Source organism: Mustela putorius, unplaced genomic scaffold (genome assembly GCF_011764305.1).
Source record: "Mustela putorius furo isolate JIRA1106 unplaced genomic scaffold, ASM1176430v1.1 tig00000083_pilon_pilon_pilon, whole genome shotgun sequence".
Lineage (NCBI taxonomy): Eukaryota > Metazoa > Chordata > Mammalia > Carnivora > Mustelidae > Mustela > Mustela putorius.
Window position 1 is genome coordinate 41,832,428 of NW_025421273.1, and position 16,854 is coordinate 41,849,281.

Sequence of the window (16,854 nt, forward strand, 5' to 3'; positions counted from 1 at the left end):
TCCAAGGGTCGCACGGCCGGAGGCTCCCCGCGCGGCCCGGGGCGCGCAGGTAAAGGGTTACGCGTGCCCGGGAGGCTCGCCCGCCGGCCGCGCCACGTGACGCGCCGGCCCAATGACTGCGCCGGGGCGGCCGCTGCGAGCGCGGCGGGCTCCCGGCTGCGCTGAGCCGCTGGTGTTTCCCGGCGCGGCCGCCCGAGGCCGGCGAAGCCATGGGCGCCGCGACCCCGCCGCCGCCGCCGCCGCCGTCGCCGCCGCCCGGCCCCAGGTAGGGACCGTCCCTCGCCCCGCGCGCCCGACCCCGTCGCGGGCTTGCCTCCTGCCCCGCTCGGCTTGGGGACACTGTTTCCCCCACTTTCTCGCAGGTCGTTCTTATTTCTTTACTTCCTTCTGACAGAGGGGGTGAAAATGGGGCGAGGCAGGGCTCAGTTTGATTACTTCGGAAAAGTCACGGAATTCAACAAAGGCACGGAAAGGGAGGCCAGATCCAGCGCCCACCGGGTGCGGGAAGGGGGGACGGCGGGCGCGGGCGGGACTTCTACGAATGCCCCAAACTCAACACCGGGACAGTTGGGAAAGCTGTGGTGTATGAAACAGTTCTGGTTTAAATCCCTAATTAATGAACTTTCCGCAGCGCCCGAGAACTTGAGTTGGAAAAACTGCAAGAGATTGTCATTATTTCTAAGTGTCCCCCTCCCCCATTTTTAAACATCTGAGCGTTTTCGAATAAAACGGAAATGGAATGCTGACCGCCGCTGTTTCTTTGAAATGTCCTTGGGTCCCAGGATTTGCTCTGGTGGGGGTGCTGGCGCCCTGGGTGGCGCTGGTGGGAAAGGGTGGGAAGGAGAGGGTGCAGCGCTAGGAAGCTGCACGTGTTGAAGGAGCGTATCAGGTGCAAACTGTTAAATGGTCACAAATTGTTTGTTGAATATTTAACAATTAGGCAAGCATCTCCTGGGTCGATTGCTTGGGTCTCATTTGACCTTGGCAGCCCTGATGAGGTGAGATTTTCACAAACCACCACTGAAGAATTTTTCCAGTGATACAAGACAGATTTTTAAATCAGTGGGACTTTTTCCCCCCCACTCCAGGACTGTAATTAACCTCAAAAATAAAACAAAAACTCCCTTTAGTAACTTAGTACATTTTATTTTCCATTGTGGTATAGACTTTTGCCCAGTGAATTTAGAGGAAGTCAGTGTTCCAGGAGGTGTTTCAGATCATTAAAGAATAGCGTGTTTTATTTTTTTCCTGTCTCGGTGAGAATTACTGGTGGCGCTTTTCACAAGGCTTATGAGTGTCCTGGGTGGGCTGTACCCACACTGTTGTGAGGAGCAAGGCTGTAGAAAAGATGAGAAACATTTGAGAGTTGAATCAGAAAGAAATAGAAAGTGGTGGCTGCTTTTAAACACAATAAATTTTGTTTATTCCCACAAAAATGTTCCACTTATACGCACATCTAATCATCCGGTTAATATTTTAAGGAGACAGATGTTAAGGTTCTGATGCTGCACATCAGTATCTATAGAACACCTCAGCGGTCGTGAGGCAGGTCTTTGAAACTGCGCTTTGAAGCTCTTACGGCTAAGTGGGACTCTGGGGTTCTTTATACTTCCGTAACGTGTGAAGAATCAGATATAAGAAGCTGCCTTGATCACACAACAGGAATGGAACAGACATGATGAATACAGGAGGTGGGGTTGGACTTATTTCTCTTCTTTGCTCACTCCGTGTCCATCCTGGTCCTGCTCTATCTGTTCGGCAAGTACGTGATAAGTACCTGTCTCATGGCATCTGGCCCCAGGGCCTGGTCCTTAATGGCTCTAACGGTTTCCATTTCCAGTGACATCTTTGCAATGTTCTAGAGCTTGTGAATATCTAGATTAAAACCAGATAGAAACTTGCAGGTCATGTAAGTATGTTCAATAGCCGAAAAATACAATGATTATCCTGACTTCCCACCTCATGTCTTTCTGAGCTTGGAAACACAACCTAGCCAAGTTCTGGCCAGAACCACATCCCAGCCAAAGGGCAGTGCAGATACTTGACTTCCTTCCTCCTGGAACTGCCCTGCCTTTGGGCCCTCAAGAGCCCATTTACTGAGCTTGGAAGGGATTCCAGTCTCCCAGTAGCTAGCTGGGTTTCCTCCACCTGGCCTTCCAAATTCCTTTGGTTTCACAATGTTTCCAGTAGCCCTGAATCTTGGGTTCTTTTGAGGTCTTGGTTAAATAGTAGCTAGCTCCTGCTTTTTTTTTTTTTTTTTTTTTTTTTTTTTTTTTTGGTGCGAGGGTGTGGGTCATTAGATTGATTATCTGGTTGCAGGTAGACTTTCTAGATACCTAGAAAAGAAGAGTCAATGGACTCATCCTAGGGGAGGATAGACTTGAGCTGTCACCCATCTGCAGGTCAGATGGTTCACCCAGTTGTAGCCTTTCTTAATGTGGTCAGCACCTGAATACTGTTGTAAGAGAATGACATGAAATTCAATCTGTTGTCTACTCACACTCCCTTTTCACCTGAGAATATCCTGGTCCCATAGAGTTTGGAATCTTCGGAAGCACTATATATCATCAAAATGACCCTATCCTGGGACACCAGACCTGGGGGGTCTCAATCTGTTAAGCATCTGCCTTTGGCTCAGGTCATGATTTCAGGGTCCTGCAATCAATCCCCATGTTGGACTCCCTGCTCAGCGGGGAGTCTGCTTCTCCCTCTTCCCCTCTCCCCTGCTGTTCATGTACATTCTCTCTCTCTAATAAGTAAAATCTTTAAATTAAAAAAAAAAAAAAGACCCTATCCTAAGACTTAATATAGCCATCAGGTGAACATGTGTCCTGAAGCAGATATTTATGAGAAGTGAAAACACTAGCTCAGTGTGATCCAGGATCTTGGGAAAGATGTTCCTGAGCTGTAGCGAATATTAAAAGAAAAAGGAGTAGGTCTCAAATTTTACCCCAAGCAGCGAATTCCGTTCTACTCAGTGGACACGTGGCTCTCTGAAATGAAGGGAAACCCTTTCCTGACCTTGGAGACAGCAAGTTTGTAAGGCCAGAGATAATCAGACACACATTCAGTGGGGTGCCAGGGGCACCGTCCTTGCCTTCAGGGACCTTGCCATCTTCAGATAAGCCAGCGGAGCATTTTAGGCAGAGCAGCTCTGTTTTTAGAAAGTTCTCTCTGGCTGTGATGAGAAGACTGAAATGGGAAAGATCCCAGCAAGGCAGCTGCTGTAACGCTCCACCCGAGAGGGGAGTGAGAAGTGAGTTGATTCTGAAGGTACTTAGCAGGACAAAGTTATTGGGGACATCAGCCAAGATAATATGGGGGTGACTCAAGTCTCTGCAGTTGATTTCGATGTCTTTTCCAAAACACATCTGTTGCAGGCAGGTAGCTGCCTGCCACGTGCTTTCCCTTCTACGGATGTTACTCTCGGGCTGCATGCCCTTTGTTTCTGTCACGGGGAAAGGTGTTGATAAAGAATGAGCCAAGTATAGTTCTCACTTTCAACAACCCAGCGCTGCTTCACGCAGACTTAAATGCATACATCTGAGGGCTAAGTTAGGATCTACGGTTACCCTCATTTTGCATGCACATTCACCGATTTAGCTCAACTCCTTCTAGGAATAAAAACACCCTGACTCTTGACTGGGTAGCCGTCATCGAAGGGGACAGCCGGGCAGCATGACGTGTGTCACCGTGTCAAAGTGCACCCCAGTGGGACACATGAGGCACTGAGGGCCTACAACAGAGGGACAGTCACCTCTGTCACTGCCCCACACAGAGCTCTATCATGCAATGTGTATTCAGATTTATGTGTGATTCACTTATTTCGGAGTCCCAAAGTCCATCTCTACACGCTAGAGCTTGGACAATTCTTGTGATTTTGGTGGTATGTCCTTTTCCTTCCATTTGGTAATTGAGTGCAAACCTTGGGTCATTTAAGTGTGATAAAGATTGGGTCTGCATGTCAAGGCTGTGAAGCATTAGCCCTCTTCTTTGGTGGTCAGGGAGCCAATAGGCTCACCTCCCAGATTCTGCATAAGGCCGTTCGGATCAGTGGGAGATGGAGTCATAACCAGCTGCTAAACACCGAAACCAATATAGCAAAGGTTGCCTGTGATGACATTCTGAGTCGGCAAGACAGGAAAAACTGGGTTCAGAACCGTCTGTTAGCAAGGAAGTAAGTGTCGCATTCTGGAAAAGTGCACCTCAATCCTTTTTAGAAACAGAAAAGAACTTTAAAAATCACTTGTTGTGAGCACCTTAATTTAGAGGAAACTGAGGCTCCGAGAGGCAAAATGAGGTCATACGGTCACCTAACACAAAAACTGCTGGGACCACATCCGAGAACCCCAATTCCCAGTGCAGACACCTTACTACTACTGGTTGAAAAGGACAGATTTTAGTGGTATGGGGAGTTGATTCTTTGGTTAAGTAGCTTTTCCCCAAAATATTATAACAGCCACTATTTACGGAGAAATTACGTAGATCGATTATCTGTTGCTGTGTAACAAACCGGTCCAAAAACGTGGTAGCTGAAAATGGCTTCTATTGATTTAGTTTATGACTGTGTGGGTCAGCAGTCGGGGCCTGGGGGTGGCACTGGACTTGTTGGACTCCCTCATGCATTTGTCACAAGGCAGCCCTGCCCCCGCCACCTGGGCTGGTTCACTTATTCACCACCTACTGGCCCAGGGCAGTACGAGGGAGCATGGAAGTCGTGCTCCGTGAAGCCCAGGCTGAAAGGGACCCGAGCTGCTTGCTTCTCCTCCAGTCTCCTCTAAAAGCCAGTGAGGAGGCCAGCCCAGACTCAGAAGGTGGAGAAGTAGACACCACCTTTGACAGGAGGAACAGGCAAAATCAGCTTAGAGAACAGGAAGGCTTTGGTGAGGGGTGGGGAATCATGATCATTTTTGCAATCTACCGCATTGGCCAAGCACTCGCATAACTTAACGTAAGTTACTTTTCCCAGCAACGCTTGAGGTGAAGGCAAAAATCCTATTTTATAGGTGAAGACACTGCGACCCAGACATGTCAGTCTGAGTTAGGCAGGAAACGCAGCTGGCCAGGAACGGAACCAGCTTTAGTTCTCAGATCTGACCCAAAGCCCATGTTTGTAACCAGCACACTGTTCTGCCTCTGCTGCAGGACACTACAGGGACAGGGAGGGATGGTGTTGTCATACAACTCAGAGTTCCATATGAACCCAATTTAACTTTAAAAATACTTTGACTTCATTTATGTGGTAAAAGAAAGAAAATCAGGGACGACTGTGCCCTCAAAGAACGTATGGTGTGTGTGCATGGGCACCCAAGCTGTTTAAACAATGAGATTCAGAGTAAAGAGAAATAAGCCAGCTGGATCATCAGAAAAGCGTAGTAAGGGACAAGATAATGAGCTTAGGGGAGCCAAGGGAAAGACTAATTTGAAAAGAATTGTTATCTATTTATTAGTGTCTCAAAGGATCTTCTATCACTTATATAAGACAGGTATTAGTCTCATTATACAGAGAAATTCCCTGCCCGAGGCCCCAAAGTGAAGAGCTGATGAAGACAGCATTCAAATCCATGTCCTCGTGTCTCCAGAAGCAACCCTCCACCATTTTTTCCTTAGAAAGCCAAGACCTTTGTACTCAAAAGTGGTGTCCATGGTCCGGCAACATGGCGGCCCACCTGGGAGCTGGTTAGAAATGCAGTCTTGATGCTACCTCAGATCTGTGGAATCAGAATCAGCATCTTAACAACATCCCCAGACGATTCCTAAGTACAGTGGAGTCTGAAAACCAATGCCTGAGAACTTGCATTCTGAGGAAAGAAAAAAAAAAAAAAAGGAAGTGAGATGGTTCTGGATTGCCAGGGTCTGAACTGCATTTCCACACTTTAAGGCTGGGTAAGGCTGGGATGTTACTTCTGCCTTCTTTAGCCCTGAAAAGGAAGATCCTTTCTGATGGAATGGTAGTTTTGATTTTCTGTTTGCTTTCAGGCAGCTTCTCCCCCTCCTTTGAGTCGTAGCAGTTTTTCAGCTTTGGCTCAGAAGTTTGGCTAAGAAGTTCAAACAAAGTTCCAAATCTCTATCCCTTGTCCTTCCCTGTATATAGTGAAAGAATTGTTTTTGGCAGGCAGTGAGTTATAATGGAACAGCTCTCCCTATAGTTCTTCAGTTTATTAGATCTTCCCCGTGACATCTGTAGAGATAGGGTTATTGTGCCCCTTTCATAAGTTAAGGACAGTGAGAGGTCGGGATGTCACTCAGCTAAGACTTGAACTCCGGTCTACTGACTCCAAGCCGAGTCTTCTGACTAACCCACAAAGCACTCTGCAGGTTTTCTGTTTGGTTTTTGGAGGAAAGTATCAAACTGATCAATTTTTGCTCTGGGGTTCCCTTCCTTCCTTCCTCATAGATACTGTGCCAAACTCAGATGCTTGAAGTTAAATTTTAAAGTAATTATTTCATGGAAACTTAAAAATGCCTCATAAAAACATTTTCGCTCTCACCTCTTTTCCTTATCGAGTTGAATCCCTGTGTTGATTCCAGTAGCAACAAATCACACTTTATATTTCAAAGGATGTAATTTTGCAGCCTTTTCCTTTGATTCTTTCAGTGATAAAAAGATCTTTCTTTTCTCCAAGTAAAATTTTAAGCCTATTTTCTTAAGCAACTAAGCTAAGGCTCCAAAAATGTCTGTAGATTACAGAATCGTTACCTGGAAAGGAGCTTCAATGATCCAGACACCTGGTTTTAGGGATAAGACTACCAAAGCCTGGGGAGAGAAAGCTGTTCTTTCTAGGATACCCAGCAAGTCAGAGGCAAAACAAAGGCAGGACCCCTAGGCTCCACTCCCTCCCCCCACTCCCCAAGCCCTGTACTCTTTGACTGAAAGACTTCAAAGCAATTCTTTCCCCTGTTGTGTTTCCCAGCCTCTGCTGGGCACCCTGGGGAAGTTGGGAGAGCTGGGGTTTTAAGGTCAGGGTCACTATGACCCACCTGGGTTTGAATCCTGGTTTGCTGCCTGTCTAGCATGTCCCAGGATGCATTTACTGCTGCAGTCATCTCTAAAAAGAATCATAAAACAGAGTTAATGGGCTAGACAGTCAAGAATTAGTTTACAAAGTCCAATTTATCTGCATTCTCTTTTGAACTTGACAGGACAGGCTTTATGATCCTCACTGGGATTTGGTTTTGGTGAGGGAGGCCAAATGTCCTGGAAATGGACACAGTAACAGTTTCAGTGCAGCGCTGCAACCCAGGCAGGGGTCCAGCCTCAGAAGACCACTGATGGAGGCCTGACCCTCCCGCCTTAGGTTAGTTCAGCCTCCATTACTGATGGGCGGCTTTCTCTTGTCAAAGCTAAAGGCCAGCGTTTCCTGTGCTGAAGTGCAGGGCTGAGATGTAGTTCCAGGGAGGTGAGCCTGAAAACAAAGGGAAGGGTAGAGCCGTCACAGCCCTCTGGTGTGGAGCAAGCTAGAGGGTTGTCTTCCAATAATACCCTGCCTGAATTCAAAGATTTAATGGAGCAAAAGGAATGTGACTTCCATGTAATCCAAAAAAAAAAAAAAAAAAAAAAAAAAAAAAAAGCTGAGGTATCTTTAGAGAAAGTAAAATTACTGAAATTGCACCCTTGACGGGCAGTTACCCTATAAGAGTTCATTAGACGAATAAAAAGCAGAACAAGCAAACAAGCAGGAAAAAAAAAAAAAAAAAAAAAAAAACACTGAAGAATTTGCCACCCTAGCACTTTGTGGGGCCCCTAATGGCAGGTGTGACTGAGTGAGGCACACGTCCACGCATGCCTTAAGTCAGAAGCCATCAGAATCATCCCCTCAAACACAGATGACCGCGTCCTATGCATGTTTGGTCCCATTAAATGTCTTTACTCATTTCTGTTTGTAAGTGCTGACCGTCTAATTCATGTGAGCCTTTTAAAAAGACGCTGGGAGCAAGGTTGTATTTTCTTCTATCACTAAACCATTTGGTCCGCTGCCCTTCCTGAGCGATCCTAGAGGAGTGAAGGCTGGGACCGACGCTCCCAGAAAGCCCCGAATGACGGCTGGACCGTCATCAGCCTTGAATCCCAGTTCTGCCATTTGATTAATTTCACTTAATCTTCGGGCTTTCAGCGTCCTTATCCGTAAAACTGGGAAGCTACCTGAGTGTTTCTCCTCGCATGCATCCGCCCTTGGTAGACGTGTAATAATAACTCCGAGTCTTAGCCTGTGGCCTCCAGTTATCTCAGATGTAAAATGTGAGGTTTGAACCAGAGCAGCATCATGGGGTATGGAAGGGAAGGAAAGGACGGGGCTGGGGGAGGCGATCAGGTGACCTTCACCACCCCCCACATACACAGCTCACTCCAGCTTTACCATCGATAAAAACCACATGGAGTGTGCAACCACCCTGGAAAACAGCATGGAGGTTCCTCAAAATGTTGAAAATAGAACTGCCCTATGACCCAGCAATTGCACTATTGGGTATTTACCCTAAAGATACAAACGTAGTGATCCAAAGGGGCACGTGCACCTGAATGTTTATAGCAGCAATGTCCACAATAGCCAAACCTTGGAAAGAACCTAGATGTCCATCAACAGATGAATGGATCAAGAAGATGTGGTATATATACACAATGGAATACTATGCAGCCATCGAAAGAAATGAAATCTTGCCATTTGCAACGACATGGTTGGAACTAGAGCGTATCATGCTTAGCGAAATAAGTCAAGCAGAGAAAGACAACTATCATATGATCTCCCTGATATGAGGAAGTGGTGATGCAACATGGGGGGTTAAGGGGGTAGGAGAAGAATAAATGAAACAAGATGGGATCAGGAGGGAGACAAACCGTAAGTGACCCTTAATCTCACAAAACAAACTAAGGGTTGCTGGGGGGAGGGGGTTTGAGAAGGGGGTGGGATTATGGACATTGGGGAGGGTGTGTGCTTTGGTGAGTGCTGTGAAGTGTATAAACCTGGCGATTCACAGACCTGTACACCTGGGGATAAAAATATATTATATGTTTATAAAAAAATTTTAAAAATTAAAAAAAATAAAAAACACACACAGAGTGACAGCAGACTTCACATTTTAGATACACAGGATTTGCCCTGGATTTCTAACCAGATATATAAACTTCCCTTATTATAAAGTCACCAGTGAAATCTCTGTCTAGGCTCTGTTTTAAATGCTCGGTTTACCTCAAGCATAGAGAGAAACCGGGGGGGGGGGTGATGGAGTCACAATTCCATGTTTGTATTAGTGGGAAATAGGGAGGGTGCCAAGGACTTCATTAGAGGAGACAAGTGTGGGGTTTTTTGAGAAACCAGAACTTCGTTGCATGCTGAAATGATCATTCTGTAAGTGCCGAGACTAAAGGAAACTATAAAATCTGGAGAAAAGAGGCATGAAGGGTGCCCGGGTGGCTCAGTGGGTTAAGCCGCTGCTTTCGGCTCAGGTCATGATCTCAGGGTCCTGGGATCGAGCCCCGCATCGGGCTCTCTGCTCAGCGGGGAGCCTGCTTCCTCCTCTCTCTCTCTGCCTGCCTCTCTGCCTGCTTGTGATCTCTCTCTGTCGAATAAATAAATTAATTAATAATCTTAAAAAAAAATAAAATAAAAATAATTTAAAAAAAAAAAAAAGAGAGGCATGAAGATGATGACTTTTTCCTGGTCCTCGTTTCTGCGAAGGATTTTCAGAATAACCAACTCAGCATTTATAGTATTTAAAAGAGACAGCCTTTGCCTCACCTTTGGTATTTTATAAATTCTGCATCTTTTACTCTGTGAGTTTGATTGGATTAGTTTAAGAACTTTATTGTAAAGTGTTTTCACTATAGCGGGCCTATTCTAGTTAGTGAACTTAGTGCCGTAAAAAGCTTTTCTGCCCCCTCTACTAATGCTGTGTGGACTAAGATCTAAAGGTTCTATTGAGCAAATGTCTGCGGAGGCCAGGCCAGCTGGCAGGGATACAAAAGTGAACAGAACAGACCCGGACACAGTCTCATAGTTATCAGCGTGATCACAACAGACGTGTCCCTCTACCTTTCTGTGTGGACGGCGGGGAGCGAGGTCCTGGGTGCTGCCAGGGTATGGAATGGGAGCTGGGGCCTGGGCTGAGAGGGAGGAAGGGCTTCCCTGGGGAACCATGTCCACGCAAGATGAGAGGGTGAATTCGCAGGAGGCCTGGGAGCCCCCATGGCAGGGGAGGGAACAGCGCAGTCACACGGCCAGAGGGGACAGTGTTCCTAGAAGTGTTCTGAGCACGAGGAGTACCAGGAGAGGTAGGCAGGAGGCGGAGGACCTTGTTGGCCACGAGCTATATGTAATCTGACCTCTACCAATGTGATCCTTCCTATTCAATTAGGGGTTTTTGGTGGATGTCGAAACCTCCACTATCTAGTTGAGCAAGGGTAAAGGTCGTCTTCCTACCGCCTCCCACGTGGTCCACAAGCAAATCTCCAGCCTAGAGTGTAGATTAAAAACATACTCATACATCCCAGAGCCTATGCCAATGGATCATAAAGCAAATTACAGACCGGACAGGCATTCTAAGTCAGTGGCCTTAAGAACAGTAAGAAGCTATTGAAGGTTTTTAATGGATAAGTCATAAGATTTGCTTCTCTGGAGGCAGAGCTGGGGAGAGAGAAGACCCACAAAGGGGCTGTGGTTGTAGGACCTGTTGTTGGACCTCCACTTGAATAAAATGGAGGTCTTTGGATGGAGAGAAGGATACAGCTGGCTTCCTGAGACACTGAGTGATAGCACCGGTACCTGGTGACAGACGGGAATGGGAAGAGAGGCAGGCAGTGTCCAGACTGAATTTTAGGACATGGGTATACAAGAAATTTTATAGTGTTAGAATCAGTGTTTATAATCAAAAAGAAAAAAAAAGAGCAATTTCTATGTTGTCAATAGGTGTCGGCTAAAGAAAGTATAGCTCACAGACGCAGTGCAACACCCTGTACTAATAAACATAATGAGATGTATGTGATGACATGGTGGAATGATGCCCAGGATATAATTTTAAATTCGTAAGAATTTGTTGAAGAAACATATACTTGGCGTTCCATTTTAATACAGATAGTAATGATTATAATTAGCACTTAGCAATAGTAATGATTGTAAGTAGCACTTAGAATTAAAATATCTGGAAGAAAAAAATTCCAAACAGTTAACAGTATTTATCTGTGAAGCAGAGATTACTAGGGATATTGGCAATCTACATCTGACATTTCTGTACTCTGGGTTTTTGCAACAAAGAAATCAGACCTTGTAGAAAATGAACAAACTACCCTAGTTCTATTATGAAAACTCTTGCTCATTCTACCCCAGAGTGATTACTCCCTCTTCTGAACACACAGGCCACATTCATTCCAGAGTGTGAGACCCAAAAAGGGCCTTAGCCATCCTTTGATTCACTATCTCCATTTCATCTCCAGGGCTGCTGAAGCCCAGAGAGGTTAATGGCTCGGCCAAAGTCACATGACCCTGAATTAATAACAGAGCCAAGACTGGAATCCAGGAATATGCTTACTCTCACTCTAAAACTCTTCCTACTACAACAAGCTAAGTCTTCTCTAGCACACACTGTATCTATGAATAACTTGGCTTTTATTGGACTGTCCAGTAAATAAATCTTTGTCTGTCACTGAATGATGTGCTCAGACTCTGTCCGTGTCTGGCGTTGTGCTCTCAGTACTCTGTAAAACTCTCATTAAAGCAACGGGTAGGGGCGCCTGGGTGGTTCACTGGGTTAAAGCCTCTGCCTTCAGCTAGGGTCATGATCCCAGGGTCCTGGGATAGAGCCCCACATTGGGCTCTCTGCTCAGCAGGAAGCCTGCTTCCCACCCCCCAGCCTGCCTCTCTGCCTACTTGAGATATGTCTATCAAATAAATAAATAAAATATTTAAATAAATAAATAAATAAATAAATAAAGCGATGGGTAGACTGTAGACTTCAGATCTAAGAGGCAGGACTAAAATTTGAGGAGGACAAATACACCGACAATCCCCCTACCTCCACTCCCTCCCCCATTCTCTCTCTCACGCACACACAGAGTAGGGACAAGTTGGTGCACTGAGCCACATGGCCTCAGTGGGAAAATAGACTTTGGATTTGGGGAGGTTCAGCAAGTACCCTTCTCCCCTGCCACAAGACCCCCATATTTTGGACCTTCCAAAGGCAAAGGCATCCCTATTCAAGGATTCCTTTAATTAGTTGACCATTTCAGTGACTTCCCATAGCTGTCTTCTGAGCTCTCCCTCCCCTGGAAAGTGGGTTTTAGAGACTCTGACCTTACAGAAACTCAGCTGATCCTGGCCTGACTGTGGGTTCAGAGCAGTGGTTTAGATTGTCCACGGTGCGTGGTAGTGGCCCAGTGAACTAGATGATTCTGGATCAGGATTCATTGACTGAAGCAGGGGATAGGGAACGACTTTGTCCTTAGACCAGGAGTTAGCTAGGGACAACTGGGGAGCTGCGTTAAGCAGCCAGTGGAGGACTGTGTTTGGCTTTTCCACCTTTGGTGCCTGATTCTTTGCTCCTTCTCCCCTGAAGCTAATCAGAATTCTTTTGTCTATAATGAATTACACCCCACATCTGGTGTTCATCACCTAAATGGGCTGCTGTCTCTTGGAAACTATGCTGCTCCCATTAAAAAAATTTGTTAAGCTTGTTTCCAGTGTTTTATTAATTTATTTCAACTCAGCATTTTCCATATCTTAAACATTTCCACTTTTTAATTACCATCTGTTTGATTATTTTTTAGACTCTTTGCACTCGCGCCACCATCCCCCGACACACTATGCGTGCACACACACACACACACACACTTATATAAAACTTAAGTTCTTCCAAATCAGTTGTTTTTCCTCCTGTTGCAAATCCAGAAAAGGATGCTGTATCTTTAAGTTTGGAAATATTTTATAATTGTCTTTGAAGTTTCAGTTTTCATTTGTTTGCTTTGGGTGGGACGTGGAAAAATATTTGCGTACTGTATGGTACTAGCCTTCAGAATGCACATGTTCATGAATTTCCTTCTCTGAGAAAGGTGGCAGAGAACCCACTGGTGATGCTTTCCCTTTTTAAGTGTTTGCAAGTCTGTGAATTTCTGTACTAAAAATTGGTAAGTTCATTAAGTATTAATGTTGGGCCTTAGAAGAGGTTTCTGAGACATTTCAAAAGTGTGAAACTTCAGAAATGAAACATTGGGTTTTCTAGAAAGTTCTATATTATCTCCAAAGCTACCTTAGTTATATGATCAGTATTTTCACTATAGTTATTAATAACAAGGCAATGATGAACTCTAATAATTTATTCAGAATAATATTTTTAGAAATTTTTATTTATTTTTAAATAAGTTTTTTTAATGTTTAAGTAAGATCTTTAAATTATTTTGAGTTTGTTCTCTTAAAACAAGTTTGTTTGTTTGTTTTCTTAAGGGAATTAAAATTCCAATAGTGCAAAAATTCTTAGTGACTCATCAAATATGCATCAAGCATTTCCCAGATGCCAGACCGACAGAGAAAGTGGAGGTCAGCCTGCCTGGGAACCCCACCACTGTGCATTTTTCACAGATATTAACTTTAACAGGCAAAGTTCTTGAATCCCATGCTCCCACACCATACACTTGGAACATAAATCCGTTCATATTTTTTTTTTTTTTTTAAGTAGGCTCCATGCCCAGCGCAGAGCCCAGTGCAGGGCTTGAACTCATGACTCTGAGATCAAGACCTGAGCTGAGTTCCAGCATTGGATGCTTAACCTACTAAGCCACCCAGGCGTCCCTCATTTGTCATATTTATTGAGCACTAACTGCATGCTAGGCATTGAGCTATGTGCTGACCAGGATACAGAGGAGAACAAATAGAGTCCCTATCCTCATGTGGCTTGTAATATCTACTGAGAAAGAAGAACATGACACAGTCACATAAATAAAACTAGAATTTCAGCCTGTGGTGCAACAAAGGAAGGATAAAAGGGGTGTATAAGAGTCTTTGTGGGATCTGATTTAGACAGGCGGGGAGAGAGGTCAGGGAAGGCTTTTCAGCGAAAGTGACAGTCTGAAACAGGAAGAAAGAGGACAGCTTAGCCGGGGAGAGAGGTGGAGAAGAAAATTAGTTACATATATATATATATATATATATATTTTTTTTTTTTTTTTTTTTTTTTTTTAAAGCAGGGAGCATGATTCTAGAAGCCAAGAAACCCAGTTTCTAGTTTAAGAGATCCTAGCAACTCTCTTGAGCACATCTTAACGTCTGGTTGCATTTTCCTGAACCCAGAGACTAACATTGAACAGAAACCTCTAGGATTTCTCCTCTGATCTCTGATGAGTATGGACTGCTCCCTTACCCGAAGCTCTGTTGGCTCCAGTTGGGCCGTTTCTGGAGCCATCCCCATCCCGGCCCAGAATCAGTCTGTCCCCAGAAACTGTGAGTGGCGCGCCTGGCTGCCTGGCTGACCATGCGGCCAGACCCGGGGCGGCCCCCTGCAGCTGCCTGGCTCCCTGCCCCGCCCCCACCACACCCTATCTACCTTGCTATCAATTCTTTCCTCATTCCCTCCGTGCTCAGAGGATAAAGTGTTCCTTTTCCTGTTCAAGGTCAACCTGTTCACAGGGACTCCTTCGCTTTTAGCCTCGGTCCTCTGGGGCATTGCTTCACCAAGCAGTCATGCTGTTTCTGTCCCAAATCTGATTCACGTTCTTAGCATACCCTTCTTTCCTCCAAAAAAGGAGTCCATGCTCTCCTCGGTGAGTACACTGAAACCTTTTTGTTTTTTTTTTTAATTAAAATAAACACAGAATAAACATCTCTTCCTTGGAGCCTCATTATCTCCCTTTTGGCTACTTGCACCACTGCCGCACTCCCCCCTCCCCAGTTTCCCTTATTAAAATATTAAGTGGAATTTTAAAGAATTCTTGACTCATTGCTACCTTTAAATGCAGTTCCCAGTTTCTCACTTCTTAGTTCTTTATTTATGGTTATTTTCTTTCTATCCACACTGTGACGTGAAAAGTTCACTGATAAAATTTAAATCTGAAATTTCAATTTGTGACCATTTAGACGAACAGTCATGGGGCACCTGGGTGGCTCAGTCCATTAAGCGTCTGCCTTTGGTTCAGGTCATGATGATCTTGGGGTCCTGTGATGGAGCCCCGCGTTGGCTCCACGCTCAGCAAGGAGTCTGCTTCTTCCTCTGCTCATATTCTCCCTCTCTCTCTCTCTCAAATAAATAAATAAGATCTTTAAAAAAAAAAAAAAAAGAGAGAGAGACTAACAGTCATATTTCATCCCCGTGCTTTATAGACTATTCTGTGGCATTTTAAACTTCTGATATTGATGCTGCCTTCCTTTTTTGAAATTCTCTCCTTCCTTGGACTTCTGTTACACGATGATACTTCTCATTCCTGGTTTTCCATCTACTTCCATGACCAGTCCGTGTTTGCCTGCCATCTGCTCGCAGGTTTAGAGTCCTGACTGTGTCAGCAGGGAAGGGTTGTGTGGAGAACTCAGAGCGCTATCGGATGGTGATGAGAATCATCGATTCCGCTCAGTGGCAGGTTGTGCGGGAGGTGGATGGATCAGAGGACCTGAGAATTAGCTGACTCGTCATTTGATTCTTGCGGACAGAGGTGAGACCTTTTTAAGGTATGGGTTCCATGTTAAAACAAATTATGTCTTTGTGAGATGGTGCTTTAGCCCTGGGAAGGTTTAGAACTAAGCATAAATATGATGAACTAAATAAAACCCAAAGTATTTAAAATTTTAGAGAAGTTTGTGAAAGAGCCCATATTCACTATTTTGAATATGTACCGTATTCACAGTGTGTAGGGTAATTTGTTATTTAACATGTTAAAAGTCTTATGATTCCACTTTAAAAATGTGTCATTAGCTGATTGATTTAGACTTCGGTTCCTCTAAGCTGAAACTTTTCAGATAGTTCCCCCCCAGATTAAAATTTTAAAATTAATTAATTTTAAAAGATTTTATTTATTTATCTGACAGAGATCGCAAGTAGGCAGAGAGGCCCAACACGGGGCTCGATCCCAGGACCCTGGGATCATGACCTGAGCCGAAGGCAGAGGCTTTAACCCACTGAGCCACCCAGGCGCCCCTAAGATTAATTTTTATTTAGAGAGAATGTGAGCAGGGGGAGAGGCAGAGGGAGAGGGAAAGAATCTCGAGCAGACTCCCCACTGTGTGCGGAGACTGGTGTGGGGCTCAGTCTCATGACCCCAAGATCATGACCTGACCAAAATCGAGAGTTGGGCACTTAACCGACTAAGCCACCCAGGTGCTTCAGTTTTGCTTTGTTTTATACTGGATCGAAATGTTTATGACAGCTAAAGAGTCACCTTATTTATGAGTTTATTAATTTTATAAAATGACTGAAGTATTACAGAAGAGTTTGTTTATTGGTCACTGAGACACTTTTTAATTTTTTATTTATTTTTTTTTAAAGATTTTATTTATTTTTTTGACAGATAGAGATCACAAGTAGGCAGAGAGGCAAGCAGAGAGAGAGGAGGAAGCAGGCTGCCTGCTGAGCAGAGAGCCCTATACGGGGTTTGATCCCAGGACCCTGGGATCATGACCCAAGCCGAAGGCAGAGGCTTTAACCCACTGAGCCACCCAGGCACCCCTGAGACACTTTTTTAAAAAAATCAAATATATTACATCTTTAAATAAAATGTTTAACTGTCCTTTCCTTTAATTAACCAAGTTAGAAAACCACTCTCAGAAGGATTGGCAGAGTTTAGAGAATCGCCCGTAGGCTATAAGATTTGCAGTTATCTCCACTCAAGAGAAAGCTACATTTTTAATGTTATTTTAATAAATACCAAGCAAAAAACCCCCAGATAGC

General features: G+C 44.7%; 1 protein-coding gene across 1 annotated transcript in view; it reads left to right on the forward strand.

Annotated features, from left to right (window-relative positions):
* Positions 1–135: 135 nt before the first annotated feature.
* Positions 136–16,854, forward strand: part of CUNH4orf19 (chromosome unknown C4orf19 homolog) — an 85,208-nt gene continuing 68,489 nt past the window's right edge. Inside the window, exon 1 of the mRNA XM_045076377.1 lies at positions 136–265. The gene's annotated coding sequence lies outside the window, so the exon portion shown is untranslated. The remainder of the gene's footprint in view (positions 266–16,854) is intronic.